This window comes from Ascaphus truei, chromosome 3 (assembly GCF_040206685.1).
Source record: "Ascaphus truei isolate aAscTru1 chromosome 3, aAscTru1.hap1, whole genome shotgun sequence".
NCBI lineage: Eukaryota > Metazoa > Chordata > Amphibia > Anura > Ascaphidae > Ascaphus > Ascaphus truei.
The window spans coordinates 292,471,680-292,488,254 of NC_134485.1; positions in this window are offsets into that span (position 1 = coordinate 292,471,680).

The following is a 16,575-nucleotide window of genomic DNA, read 5'->3' on the forward strand; positions in this document are numbered from 1 at the left end:
TTCAAAAGTATTATATGAAATATTCACATATGTTGTTTGCTTAGAATAAACACAATGATAATGTTCATTGCAACATTTTTATTTCATCAATTCGATGTAGGGATTATGATAATCATCCTTGATAACAACTGTAAAGATACTCACATGAATTAAGTACTAATGTTGGTCGGCACAAATGTCATACAAATGTAACGTGTGTGTGTGTGTGTGTTTCTGTGTAATGCATGTATTTGTCACAAATGTTAATTTTACATATACTAGTCTTTCTTTAAATCTAAGACTTCACTTAGCTATGTATGTGTTTAGCGTGTAATAATAACAATAAACTGTTCTTCATTTTGTGTTTTACATTTAAAACAAAATGTTACTGTGTTCATCTTGTGTACATAACATTTTAAAAATAATGCATATTATGTTGGCGCTACAATATAGGTGATACTATTATATTTACATGACATGTTTGTCAAAAGAAAGTCACTAATGTTATACTGTATTTTCATATACTATGTTCACTGTTTATAATGTACAATGTACATGATTTTACATTGAACCTTTAACGTTCTAAGATATATGTTCTTTTTGAGTTACAATAGTGATAATGTTTTTATAACATGTCACATTACATTTCAACACATATGATGTTAGGAAATATTCCATACATATGTCAATGCAAGTTGCATTTTTGGTGGTTAACAACATCATCTGGATAATTAAGTGCATAGTAAAAAAAAACACTATAGGCTACATAAGTTGTCTATTCGTAATAAGCGCAACAGTGTTTGCAAGCATTGTAACATATTGATTATAATTCTTTGTCTAGACGCGTCACACTCAGGTAATATTATGATTGGTCCATCTCAAATCATACATTGGTCCCATGTATTCATAACCAACATCTGAGAAATAGAGCAAAAACATTATGTTTACATTTTGCACATGTATCTATCTTTCACCATCATACGGATTAATTAATGTGAATATGATAGGCGAGATTAACGCAGAAGTGACATATATGTTTCAACACCAAGGATCAATGTCATCAGACAGAATAATGTTATGTTTCAAATGCCGATGTTCGCAACACTATAGATATGTAAAAAACAGAAAAAATACCGTGCGCTACTACCTAACTAACTAACCTAAAGAATATAATATGAATATGTATATACAGTGCAGTGACTAAACCATATAGAAATGTGGAAAGGAATAAACCACAACTCCCACAGTGAGGTATATAGAAAATAAATTATATCACATAACCGTGTAACTGATAAGGGCGTCTGCTGCTATAAACACAGGGGGTGGCTCAGCACCCCACACACTCTAGGAAATGTAAACAAAAGAAAACAGCGCACAATGCCAAATAGTGAAGCAAATTTTACAATATATTGTCAATTAAAAAGCTAATATATCTGCGTACATAATATAGGTTGGTAAAGTGCATTTAGTGTGTTTCACACTGATTACCACTCGGCAGCTGTTGTCAGGAGAGTCTGGTGCTTGCTTCTCTCAGCTGGTGCCACTACGTTGGTTCTGGGGCAGGGTTCTTGCCTGGACTCCTCATCCGGCAATGCTTCGCTCCCAAGGGGGTTTCCCTTTAAGCAGCCAGGCTCCGCTGCAGGTATTGGTGCTCAGTGGGGACCGCTCAAGTTTCCAAGCCGTCTGGAGCAGCTCGTATGGCTCAACAGGTAGATCCTAAGCACGGAGGTTAGACCGCAACTTGCAGGGGCACACTCAGCGTGCCACGATGCCGCTCCGTCGCGGGACGCTGCGTGATGACGTCACTGTCTCCGCAGCAGTGATGGAATCGGCAGGGAGATGATAAAGTCTCACAAAGTCTCTCAAAAGGCCCAAAATAACACACAAGAGTGATATTGGCAGGGCGAAGCCAACAAATAGGCAATAGCAGATATAAGGCAATAGAAATGTGTCATCCAACGCGTTTCGTAGAATAAACTACTTCTTCAGGGAATAATTAGACCATTACCCAGAGGTATTTTATACCTCACAAAGGTGCCTTATTGGTTGAACAATTTAAAATAGACCAATCATCTAGAATAGGTAATGGTCAGTGTGATAGGGAAGATGTGTAATTTACTTTTAAAACAACAACTTTATTAACAAAATCAAAAAAAAACATTTTAAATTAAAACTTACATATAAACAAAACCTAGCATAAATAATTAAAAACATGCTGGAATAAAAGAAACACAATATTAGTTAACTTAAAATAGACACCATCATTAAATATATATAAGATGCAACTAGAGATATAGAGTAAAGCAAAGCAGGGAAAACAGGGATACAAAGATCAGTAGCACATCCCCTGGGTTTAAGTGGGTCGGGGCTAGAAATTTAATAAAGTGCCCAGATGTCAACATCCTCATTTAACCCCTTAGGGGACATAGTATCTAACTTATGTATCCAATATGTCTCTTTGGAAGATAGTGTTTTGACTCTGTCCCCACCTCTTCTATTTACAGGAATGGACTGAATCCCCTTAAAAGTGAGACTAGATGGATCTTTATTATGGTGTACCAAAAAATGTCTGGATACACTGTGTTTTTCAAAACCATTTTTAATATTTCTGATGTGTTCCTGGATACGAACCTTAAGGCTGCGTTTGGTTCTGCCTACGTATTGATACCCACACGCACATTCCAATAAGTAAACAATATGTGTGGATGTACATAGAATAAAGTCATCAATATTAAAAACTTCCTTTGTGCTTTTTGAATAAAATGTGTGTTTGTCAGGATGTTGGTATTTACAAATCGTGCACTTACCACCAATATAGTTGCCCTTTGGTTTAGGCCCTAGCCAGTTCTTTTGCGATGTAGTATTATTACTTATAAAAACATCACTAGGTGCTAACAAATTTTTAATATTTTTGGCTCTCCTATAGATAAACCGTGGTTTAGTGTTTAAATGTGATCCCAAAATAGGATCATTGCACAATATGCCCCAGTGTTTATTAAAAACCTTTTCAATGTCCCTATGTACAGAATTATAATCTGTAATGAAGGCCACATTAAGAGTATCATTTTTTATATTTTGTCCTTCTTTATTTCTAGTCTTGGATCTATTTTGATTTAACATATCCTTACGATCCATATTACGTATCCTTCTAATCTCTCTTTCTAAAAGTTCCTTAGGATATCCCCTCTCTCTAAATCTCAAAAATAGTTTGTTAGCCTGCTTGTTGTAAACCTCTAAACTACTGCAGTTGCGTCTGAGTCTAACGAATTGCCCGCCTGGTATGTTTTTTATCCATGTACTTTTGTGATTACTATTTGTCATCAGCAAGTTGCTAGTATCCACCTCCTTAAAGAAAGTCTCAGTCTCCACAGTGCCATCCACTTTGGAAGTTAGTCTTAAATCCAAAAAATCTATCTGGGTGGCATCCACCTTGTGTGGATGCCTGCAAATGGCAGAACTCTTTAAAGGAAAAAACATTTTCACGTACATAATAAAAAACCTGCTAAAAAAATCTAATAAAACGACCTTCCTAAAAAACTTGATAAAAATATATTTTCTTCTACTATATATATTTCTTATGGTGATTGATGTTTTCTAGGTAAATAATGTTATGTGATAGACTATTAGTAGTTGAAACTATCATATTTCTGTATTCAATTATTGGTTTGTGCTTTTTGTAATTGATATATATCTAATCATCTTACAGATCTTTTTACATTCAATTGTTCTTGTTTCTTATACTTAAAAATTGATCTTATACCTCCTTTCCTTTGGACAACTTAGGTTCACATATAACCATTATTAATTACATACTTAGGGGATTTTCTCCCCTTTTTTTTGACTTTAGGGTTAATTTGTGGTTAATGTGCTTAGTAATCTTAAAGGAAGGGGGGAAAAGGATAAAGTAAAAATTAAGAGTTATTTAAAAACCTGTTTTGTGCCCTCCTGGTCTTGCAAATGTTTCATTGTGCAATTCTGCTATTTTGGAACTTTTATTCCATTTTGGGTATAGTTAAACTTTTATTTTGGGAGTTAATATATTATTTCTTTCATAATCTTTTGATTAAGTAGCACAATAAATACCTTTGTATATTTTTAAACTTTAGCTTTAATTGTCATTTTTTGCGTTAATTTCTTTTTTCTTTCACTCATTATTAATATCATTATTAATGTTAGTCCTTTTGTAAAACTACATTTAAAACCAGAGACGAACATGAAACACAGACAGAGCTCAATGCACATCCAGCGAAACTTTATACACGGTACAGTGCCTAAATATACATCACTGTGTTTCCTGTTGGTCTCTGGTTTTTAATGTATATTGCCATGCTCAGTAGCACTCCTCTGTGACACTTATATGCTTATATATATTTTGTGGTTATTTTGGGTGTTCAATATGAGCTTGTGGGTGCTCTATATCCTTTTGTAAAACGTTTGTTTTGTTATACTTTTTGTTTTTCCTTTTTGCACTAAGGTTTAGGAAGCCCTTCTTTGTTCTAACGGACGTTTTTAATTGTTAAATGTCAGTTTAATAAAGTTGTGATTGTTCCCGAGTTCAGTGCACCAATCGGAGCGCACCATTCTTTAGCCCATAACCCTTGCATTGCATTTGCAGATATGTGAGGCTTAATAAAGTTTATTCTAATGTCGCAATCCTAATATCCAATCGGGACACGTCTGGCAGGTAATGCTATCTGATTGGTCGCACGTCTGTGACGTCATTCAACAGCGCGATCGGCGCTGTATTATAAATTGGGGCTTTTAGGGTTGTTGTGTACACCTTGATAAAGGGCATACTGCCCGAAACGCATTGGTGGACCCCTGCTGCGGCTTAGGGGGGACTATTTTGTCCACTTTTTTTATGTAATAAATCTACTTTTTTTGCTATAAACCGTGAGCCTCCTTCTGTTACTCTTGGCAGTGCACTGCCTTATTTTTCTACTTGTTCCTGCTGCCTACCTGGGAGATTGCACGCCTATGAAAATTCTGATGTTGGATACTCCAGGAGAAACTGAGTGAGTGCACTTTATGGGTCGCTGTACCCTTTCTTTCTCCTCTAATTAATGGGACATTGGTCTGTACTACTTATTTATGGTGCCGCTGGCATTAGGTACTAGTCCCCTAACCCTATTAGGGCTAAGTTATGCTATATGCTTACATGGAAGGAGTTTATCCCAACTGCAGTTTATTATGCCAAACAGGACTTGTTTTTTCTGACGCACTGGCTTTCTACACAATCTCATATTCTTCACCTTGACCTCTTGGAGGCGCTATTTCTTCAACTCTTCATACCAGACAGGTAGACTTTACGCTCTCTTCAGAATTTTTTTTTCTTTTTTCTGCTTGAGTTCAGCACCTTAACATATCTTCATCTGCTGACCTCTGGGTGCTATTGCATCCACACTTGACACATTCTCTGTGCATGCTGTAAGCACAACTGGTCACTCACAGTGGGACAGACTTTGCTTGCTTTTCACTCTAGTTGGGCAGCCATTTTGAATCTCCACATTTATTTTCAAAACCACAGTTTCCGCTGCTTGGTGCATTAGGGACTGCCCGCATTCTCCACCAAATTGGGATTCCCACATCACATTGCAGTCTATTTTGTCCCAAGTTAAGACCGGAAACACTGTATTTTCTAAGCAGGGGTTTATTTACAGGGATTAAATCAAACAATGGACCCACCGTCCCTTTAAGAAAAAAAAAAATAATAAAATAAAATCCTATTTCAATTAGGGAAAGCTAACTATACCGTAGCTTTCGCCCTCACTAACTGCTTGGCCAGCTAAGCTAGTTCCCAAGCCAAAACATGTCCTGGCACATGTAACAATGCAACACAGACTCTGCATATGATACAGGCATATCCCACATTAACGTACGCAATGTGTCCAGAGCATGTATGTAAAGCAAAAATGTACTTAAAGTGAAGCACTTCCTTTTTTCCACGTATCAATTCATGTTCTGTACTGCAATCGTCCTATACGTGCATAACTGATGTAAATAATGTATTTGTAACAGGCTCTATTGTCTCCCCGTTTGCTCACAGCTTCAGTACAGGTAGGGAGCCGGTATTGCTGTTCAGGACGTGCTGATGGGCGCATGCGCGAGCTGCCTTTTGCCTACTGGGCGATATGCCCTTACTTGCGAGTATACTTGTAAAGTTCTTGCCAGTTGCAATGGGCCTGGGGACCTCCTCGGTCAGCCAGCCGTGACTGGAAAGAGTGTTGCTCTACCCGGAGAGACTAAACCAGGCCCTGGGCTGTTGAACCTCGATCTGACGTACGAGCGCTCGGGAAATGAAGAAAGAGACAGAGATTCTGATTCTTCATCACAACTTTATTACGGAATAGCAATGCTATGTATACATGAAAATAAAGTATTAATTAGAGGCGTAACAACATTAGCCTATTACTAAATAACAGTCTAGCTGGGAATTTTCCACTCATATACATTATCTATATAGCGTTGGTTTCTGTAAGCAAAACTTTGCGGCCAAGCCGATTCCACAGTACTGATGTCCAGACAACAGAACAGTGCTGTTTGTCTGACAATAACTAGCGAAAGCTGATGAAACGGCCTGCATGTTTGGAGGTCGTTTCTTGCGTACATATATCACTTAGTTAAGGGAAAAAGTTCAGGCAGAGATGGTGTTAATGACAAGATGGAGACTTGGCTTTTACTTTTAACCCTTTCAGCCCCTCTTTTTGTTCTCTAAAAAAGAACAACATGTCAGTTGCTTGATCTGCAGCAGAATTAGAAATATATATATATATATATATATATATATATATATATATATATATATATATATATATATATATATATATTACACAGCGATTTTGACAATGACTACTGCTTATAGTAAAAAGAACACCTTTGGAAAGAAAATGGTTAAAAGTTATAAAATATATCATATATTCAGTTAATAGACAAATTATTCTGCATAGGACTCCACACTAATTTCTCAAATGGAATAATATAGTCTCTTTATAAAGTGCCGAGAACACTGCTAGCGTTCTGCCTTTAAAGAAACTCAGTACCCAGTGAGTGTCCTTAAACCGGTGTATGCCTGTAATAAAGTTTTTGCTTATCTTAGTCCTTTTGGAGAAGTGTCCCTGCTTCAGCACAGTCTTGTCATCCTTTCCATCTTAGGGGAACTTGGCCCCTTGAGCCCAGAGAAACTTGCCTCTTTACCAGCTTCTTTAACCAGCTTCCATTAGCTGGGGAGCACCTCTGTCTCTCCCCCTTCTCTGGTTAAAACCAGTCTCCTAGTGCATGGCAGCTTTCAGTCATTTAAAGCACTTCCTGCCTATTCAAAGCAGCTTCATTAGTTAGCAGCTGATGGTTTCTCTTTGAGGAATGAACTCTGCACTGCCAAAAGTCATATAGCTGCCCTAGAGGACAGCGATGGCATCACACTTATTATTACTAAAGTATTTACCTTGTATACCAGCAGAATATAAATTGTGATTTAGCTTTGAATAGAAATGTACGGATATATCCAAATATGTGGGAGACAGCGAGAAAAATATGAGAGAATGTCTACATGGTTGTGGGTGAGGGTAGATAATCTATTCACTTACTGTATATACACTGAAATAGCCACTTATCTTACAAGTGGAGAGATAAAACAGTAAAGACATCTGAGGTAGCTGAGAAATTAGCTTGTTTCCCCATGTACCTCAGTGGTGTTCCCAATAATCTATCTAGATGAAGTATACAATAAAGGACTATTCAAAAGTATATACGTACATTAGCCTTCTACTCTCATTACTCTCTCACTAACTTACTCTGTTATCAGAATATCCCAAACCTGATCCCTTAGAATAATCATTGATAGACTAAAAATTACATTTTTATACATACAGGAAGTAGCTATAAGATTGAGCACCTCATCAGTTGCGACTCCATTAATATTGTTTATTTAATACAATGTCCGTGCAAAAAACAGTATATGGGTAGAACCAGGGCTGTCTTAACATATGGGTACGCTGGGCAGTTGCCCGGGGGCCCCACAGCAGAGGGGGGCCCCATGCACCCGGCCAATGCGTGCCCACCATAGGGTTGCCAGGTGTCCGGTTTTCACCCGGACAGGTCGGTAATTTTGCTGCCTGTCCTCCGGTATTACCATTGTTGCGGCAGTGGCAGCGCGAGTGCTGGCATGGTCAGTGGCAAGCGCAGGCGAGCGTTAAGTGCTGGGGGGGGTGGGAGCGGGAGGGCCAGGACGGTGGCTGGGCAGAGCAAGGACGACCGGTGTGCTGTCCCTGATTGGAGTAGAGGACAGCCACCCAGAGGACAGCGGGGGTGGAGCCCACACCCCTGTGGGCCAGAGACATATTCCTGTGCTGTCTGTCCTGTAGGAGATAGGTAAAGTACAATGTGGGGGGTATATTTTATATGTATTGGGGTTGTAGGAGTATATTTAATATATATGGGGGTGGTGGGGGTATATTTTATATGTATTGGGGAGATAGGAGTATTTTTAATATATATGGGGGTGGTGGGGGCATATTTAATATATATGGGGTGGTGGGGGTATATTTTATATGTATTGGGGAGATAGGAGTATTTTTAATATATATGGGGGTGGTGGGGGCATATTTAATATATATGGGGTGGTGGGGGTATATTTTATATGTATTGGGGTGGTAGGAGTATATTTAATATATATGGGGGTGGTGGGGGTATATTTTATATGTATATGGGTGGGGGGTAGGTTTTATAATGTATTGGGTGGTGGGGGTATATTTTATATGTATTGGGGAGGTGGGGGCATATTTTATAATGTATTGGGGTGGTGGGGGCATATTTAATATATATGGGGTGGTAGAAGTATATTTAATATATATGGGTGTGGTGGGGGTATATTTTATATGTATTGGGGAGGTAGGAGTATATTTAATATATATGGGGTGGTGGGGGCATATTTTAAATGTATTGGGGAGGTGGGAGTATATTTAATATATATGGGGGTGGTGCGGACATATTTAATATATATGGGGTGGTAGGGGTATATTTTATATGTATTGGGGAGGTGGGAGTATATTTAATATATATGGGGGTGGTGGGGGCATATTTAATATATATGGGGTGGTGGGGGTATATTTTATATGTATTGGGGTGGTAGGAGTATATTTAATATATATGGGGGTGGTGGGGGTGTATTTTATATGTATATGGTGGGGGGTATGTTTTATAATGTATTGGGGTGGTGGGGGTATATTTTATATATATTGGGGAGGTGGGGGCATATTTTATAATGTATTGGGGTGGTGTGGGCATATTTATATATGGGGGTGGTGGGGGCATATTTAATATATATGGGGTGGTGGGGGTATATTTTATATGTATTGGGGTGGTAGGAGTATATTTAATATATATGGGGGTGGTGGGGGTGTATTTTATATGTATATGGTGGGGGGTATGTTTTATAATGTATTGGGGTGGTGGGGGTATATTTTATATGTATTGGGGAGGTGGGGGCATATTTAATATATATATGGGGTGGTAGGAGTATATTTAATATATATGGGGGAGGTGGGGGTATACTTTATATGTATTGGGGAGGTAGGAGTATATTTAATATATATGGGGGTGGTGGGGGTATATTTTATATGTATTGGGGTGGTAGGAGTATATTTAATATATATGGGGGTGGTAGGAGTATATTTAATATATATGGGGGTGGTGGGGGTATATTTGATATGTATTGGGGAGGTAGGAGTATATTTAATATATATGGGGGTGGTGGGGGTATATGTTATATGTATTGGGGTGGTAGGAGTATATGTAATATATATGGGGGTGGTGGGGGTATATTTTATATTTATTGGGGAGGTAGGAGTATATTTAATATATATGGGGGTGGTGGGATATATTTTATATGTATATGGGCGGGGGTATGTTTTATAATGTATTGGGGAGGTGGAGGCATGTTTTATAATGTATTGGGGTGGTGGGGGTATATTTTATATGTATATGGGTGGTGGGTATATTTTATATGTATATGGGTGGTGGGGTATATTTTAAATGTATTGGGGTGGTGGGGTATATTTTATATGTATTGGGGTGGTGGGGGTATATTTTATATGTATTGAGGTGGTGGGGATATATTTTATATGTATTGGGGAGGTGGGGGTGTATTTTTATGTATTGTGGAGGTGGGGGTATATTTAATATGTGTGGGTGGTGGTGGTATATTTAATATATATGGGGGTTGTAGGGGTATATTTAATATATGGTGATGGTAGGGGTATATTTAATATTTATGGGGTGGTACGGGTATATTTAATATATATGGGGTGGTAGGAGTATATTTAATATATGGGGATGGTAGGGGTTTATTTAATATTTATGGGGTGATACGGGTATATTTAATATATATGGAGTGGTAGGAGTATATTTAATATATGGGGGTGGTAGGAGTATATTTTATATGTATTGGGGAGGTGGGGGTATATTTTATATGTATGGGGGTGGTAGGGGTATATTTTATATGTATTGGGGTTAAGGGGGTATATTTTATATGTATTGGGTGGTGGTGGGATATTTAATGTATATGGGGGTCGTGGTGGGATATTTAATATATTTATATATATGGGGGTGGTAGGGGTATATTTTATATGTATGGGTGTGGTGGGGCTATATTTTATATGTATTCGGGAGTGTTTTTTTTTATATATATATGTATTGGGGGCGTCACAACTTTTACCATTGTGTCCAGTATTTTTGGACAAGCCATCTGGCAACCCTACCCACCAACACTAAAAATGTAAAATCTCCGTTCTAAGTCTCGCTACGAGGGCTCGCTCTCCCCACCCCGGCACCCCGGCTTGCTCTCCCCTGCCCAGAAGTGGAACCCTGACTCCACTCGCTCTCCGCCCACCCGGCACCCCGGCTCACGTCACAACCACTCGCAGCCTAGCAGTGCCTAGAAGTGCAGCACTTCCGGTGCCTGCTGCTGCTAGTGAGCGCGTGGGAGGCTGGGAGCGACTGTCTGCATAGGTTAGAAGTATATACCAGTGACTGGTTGAGTTTTTTCACTGTACTGCAGTTATAGCTTGCAAAATGATGTTTCTCTTGTGAGGTATTGTAAAAGTTATATAAAAGATTGTTTTATGAATAACACTGTAACAGTAAGATGTCAGAATAAATTGTAAACTAGATATTCAGGGAATATTAACAATTCATTAGCAAATCGTTAATTTACATTTTTTATTCATGTGAGTGATTGCGTAGGCAGGGCCCGGTGCACTGCTTTGCCCGGGGGCCCTTAATGTTGGTAAGACAACCCTCGGTATAGAACCACAAGAAAATTTACGTTTTGCCGAGCATATTACTAATATACAAAAAGGATTTATGCACCATAATTTGTCCAAGCATTTTGCTGAATATCATAACAAAGATCCTGCAGGAATTATTTGTATTGGAATAGACAAACTGCTATATAACTGGAGAGGAGGCAATACCATCAACGCAATATCTAAACTTGAGACCAGGTGGATACATACATTGAAAACTCTTGTTCTAATACTGTAGGTCTCAATGTGGATGCTGATTTAGGTGCCTTCCTTATGTAACCCTGCTTCCCCCCCATCCCCAGACTCTATGGTGGTGTCTAGGGTGCATGAGGGCAGATTACATGCAGTGTGGTTCATACCTGTGAGGAACAGGAGGGCCTGAGCTTCCCGCGATGTTATTGGGGAGCCAGGACCGGGCTTCTGGGGTGGTAGCCTCCATGATCTCTTAGTGGTGCAGCGCCTCCATCTTCTATACTCCCAGGAATATGGGACAGGACCTGTATAGAAGAACCCCTTGGGTCCCAGGGTAATAGCTTCCAATTCACACACAGTCTTTGGTAACAAAGGATAGTCTCTTTTATTGACAGATCAGCAATCTCCCAACGGTAGTGGCTTCCAGTAGCCGCAACAACAACAGCCAAGCTAATTACGCCGCTCTACTTCCACACAGATAATTCCTCCTCTCCTTCCCTCCAAGTCTCTCCTCCGACAGGATAGTCTGGGCTAGGGCTTCAATACCCCGTGGCCCACCCCCGAGGTTATCCTCGCGATGGGGCTTGGATTCTCCCCATCACACCAGGCAGTGGGGTGAGGGCATTGGTCCACCAGGTCTATAACTCTATCAGCTCTACTAAAGGAGCCTGAATCTCTCCTCTCCTCTCTCTGCTCCTGCACTCTGCACAGGGGAGACCGCGGTCTCCTCCAACTCCTCGGACCGATCCGCAGGACTCTTCGACTCACGGCATAACTAACCGGCAACTCCAGACTCTCGGCATAACATACCAGCAACTCCAGACTCTCGGCATAACTTACCGGCAACTCCAGACTCTCGGTATAACTAACTCTACTCACAGGAGTTGGCTGCTAAATATAGAGCTAGCCCCGCCTCTCGTGATGTCAGCAGAACCTCCCCTCTTGCTCACGCATGCAGCAGAGTCCAGGCCTGCATCTACCACTCAGGGCAGGGCTATGAAGGGGGAAAACCCATGATGATTACTGGTGCCTGATCTTAACAGGACTTACCACAGTAGAAGGAAGATAGGTATAGCCTGTGCTGTTTACAGGGGGCTACACTCTCCCTATGGTGGAATCCAATGGTCCCCACTTGGACCTATTTTTAGCAGACCCATCCTGCGGCGAACCACCTGCGAAACAGCACACATAACATTGTCATAATACATGGCATAATGAGGTAGTCAATACAAGTACACCCGGGTACTCCCAACATGGAGAACCCTACAGATAGTGCTTTGGATCAGGCTTTCTTACCCGCCGTCCATTATGATCCGTGACGGTCACAGCGAACGATTGGACCGGCCCATGCTCAGGCCTGTATGTTACACCGTGCATATAGATACACCTACCGATGCTCCATATGCGTACTAGCTCACTAATCTTATCCTCATTGTGATACCCTCCCTGACCGAACTTGGTCCGAAGGTATTCCTGGACTGCCTCCCTGAGCCAACTGTCTCGGTTCTCTTCAATTTCTCTCATGATGGGCTCAGGCACATATGGATACTCATACCCATGTGACTGCCGGTATCTAGCGACTATGGCCCGGTCAGCTCGACTTAGCTTGGTGAGTTTGCGGTGCCCTGCTTTGCTCGGCAGTACCTCTGGGGCTACCTCATCATACAAGATACTGGGGCCTCGAGGTACAATCAGTTTCTGTTCTATTTCCCTAAACCGGTGATCTAACTCATCCTCCACCTCCCGCGGAGTGAAAGAACCAGCCGCCCACCAATGGTCTACTACATCATTCTTAATTAATAAGAACCGTGTACGGTCCATCCCCTTGTGGTATCCGGTGAACAAAGGCGCCTACCATTTGTCGCGGTGTTCGTACTCTGCGGAATGACTAGTGCGTTTTACATCAGACTCTACCTGTGATGATACACCGGACGTACCCACATCAGTAGATCGCGAGCAATCTCTACTTCCCTTGGCATTATAATACGTAGTGGGGTTCATTTTATGCACCACTTTGCTGGTAGACCCAGCCTCTACTGGAGTGTGAGACCTACGGGCCCTCCCTCTAGCTGCAGGAGAAAACGGCACAGGGTTAGGCACAGGTACAACACTCGAATACGGTTTCTCCCTGTAACAGGGGACTTATCCCTGTTCAGTAATGTGCCTTTAATCTAGCAGTGTGGTGGTTAACTTCTGGTAGTTAATTACTAAACACCACCTGCCTGATTGAGATGGCTTACAAAAGCCTGTCTGTTCAAACAGGAAGTGGCGAGCCCATTTGTCTGGTCTTTCTATATTTATTTCTATGGGGTCCCTAGTTTCCTGGACATATTTCCCAAATTTGGTGAAATTTGTCAGTTTTCTGGCTCAACTGTGCTGTGAGGAGCTCCATCATCTTTATTTCCCTTAGTCTCCGTAGAACCGTCTGCCTAGAAGGCGTGTTCACCTTTTTCCAGGCAGCCGCAATAACACAGCGGGCAGCCGTCATCACATGAGTTATCATCTTACTTTCTGCCGTTCCTATTTCAACTATTGGTTTGACCAGCACCATAGTCAGCGGTTCCACCTCAACCTCCACCCCTAGGTACTCTCTGATCAATGTTTGTATCATGACCCAGAATAACTGAATTTTAGGGCAACTCCACCAAATATGAACCATATCTCCTTTTTGCCCGCATCCCCTCCAGCACAAATCTGGGTCCCGGGGAAGATCTGGGCCAGCCTGCTCGGGGTTAGGTACCAATGAAATAGAATTTTATCAATATTCTCTTTGATAGTGGTGCAGATTGACTTTTTTCAGCTACCTCCCAAATGTCCTCCCAGTCTTCTCTATCGATCTCTGTATTCAGATCTTCTGCCCATTTGATCATATAGATATGTTGGGAACAACCTGCTGATTGCGCCAGGCCCAGATATATCTCTGAAATCAGCCCTTTACAGTAGTATCCTTTCCTACACAGTCTTTCAAAATTTGTTAAAGGTTGGAATGCCGAATCTTTGGAGACTGATTGCAGGTAGTGCCTGATTTGGAGGAAACCAAACACTGGTATATTTATGATTTGGTGTTTCTTCTCCAGCGCCTGGAGTGGTAGAATTATACCGTTATCTACAAAGTCGTCAGCTACCATCAACTTTAACGTCTTAAATGTATTGAGTCTCTGTGGGAACCAGCCTGGGGGGAATTCGGGGTTGTGGAATATAGGGGTTAGTAGTGTTGGACTGGCTGTCAGACCATATTTATCTTTATTTCTAGACCATATCCGCCATGTACATTTCATTGCTCCCAGTTTTAATGTTTCCAAGAGGGTCTCTCCTCCCCTCTCGGTCCACATAGCGGCCGGGAGAGAGAGAGGTCTCGTATAGGTAGACTCAAGTCCCACCCAGCAACTGGTGGTTGGATCGTTGTTCCACATTATTGCTTGTTTGAGTTGGGCCGCCAAATAGTATTTGATGATATCCGGGACTGCCAGGCCTCCGCAATCTTTTGGGGCTAGCATAATAGATCTAGCTACCCTAGGTCTGTTATTTTGCCAGATAAATTGGAAAATTCTGTTTTGTAAATTTTTAAGCTCCGGCATTGGAATATCTATTGGAAGAGTCTGGAAATAATACAGGAGCCTTGGTAGGATATTCATTTTGATCGTGGCTATTCTTCCTAACCAAGATATCTGGTATTCGTTCCAGCTCTGGAGGTCCTTTTTTAGCCTGTCAAATAAGGGTGGGTAGTTATGTTTGTATAGAGAATTATACTCCATTGTTATTTGGATTCCTAAGTATTTGATCTTTGTGGAGTTCCACTTATATTTAAAATTTGCTTGTAGTAATTTAACTTCAGGATCTGATAGAGTTAGGTTCAATGCTTCCGACTTATCCATGTTGATTTTATATCCCGAGATTTTGCAAAATTTATCTAGTTGTGAATGTAAGTTCGGGAGTGAGATCAAGGGGTTGGCGAGAGTTAGGACAATGTCGTCAGCATATAGGGATATTTTGTAGTTTGTCTCTCCTATTACAATTCCGTTTATGTTTTTTTCGTCTCTAATTGTTGCTGCCAAGGGTTCGATAGAGAGAGCAAAGAGAAGCGGAGACAAGGGGCATCCCTGTCGAGTACCATTCTTTATAGTTATAGGGTTTGAGTCTCCTCCTGGGAGTTTCACTACAGCCGTGGGAGATCTGTATAGGGCTCTGACCCCTTCTAGATATGGGCCCTTAAATCCATATTTAATTAGTGTTTGGTCTAGGAAGTCCCACCTAATCCTGTCGAATGCTTTTTCCGCATCCAAGCTCAACAGGATGGCCTTCGTGGATGAGAGATGTACATGGTCGATTATGTCTATAATTTTCCTAGTATTGTCTGAGGCCTGTCTGCCGGAAATAAATCCGACTTGATCTATATGTATTAGGCTTGGGAGTATGGGGGTCAGTCTATTTGCAAGAATTTTGCTGAACAGTTTTAGATCCGAATTAAGGAGGGCTATGGGGCGATAGTTACCACACTGTAGTGGGTCTCTCCCTTCCTTTGGTATGATTGCTAAATTAGCTTTAGACATGGATGGTGGAATGACTGTTCCTTCCAGAAACGCATTAAACACATCAAGTAGATACGGGGCCTGAACCAACTTAAATTTTTTGTAGTACTGATTGGAGAACCCATCTGGGCCTGGCGTTTTGCTGGGTTTTAATTGGGCGATTGCATCTATCAATGCTTCTAGGGAGATTTCTTTATTTAGGTCTGAGAGGTTACTTTCCGAAAGTGTTGAGAGTTTACACGATTCCAAGTATGTATAGATAGCCTCCGCGTCTGATGATTTGTTTTTTGGGAAATTTAGGTTATATAATTTGTTATAATAGTCTGAGAATTTGTTCGCTGTTTGCGTCTCACAAAGTGTCTTCGTACCTGATTTTGTCATAATAGCTGATATTTGGGATTTGGCTCTCATACCTCACAATTTGGAGGCGAGTAATCGGTCGGCTTTATTACCTTTATCGTAATAGTTTTGTTTGGTCCACCGCAACGCCCTATACACTTCATCAATTTGGGTCTGCTTAAGTTCAGATCTGGTTTTATCTAGCAATTTGAATAGTTTTTTCGAGGGATTAGTTT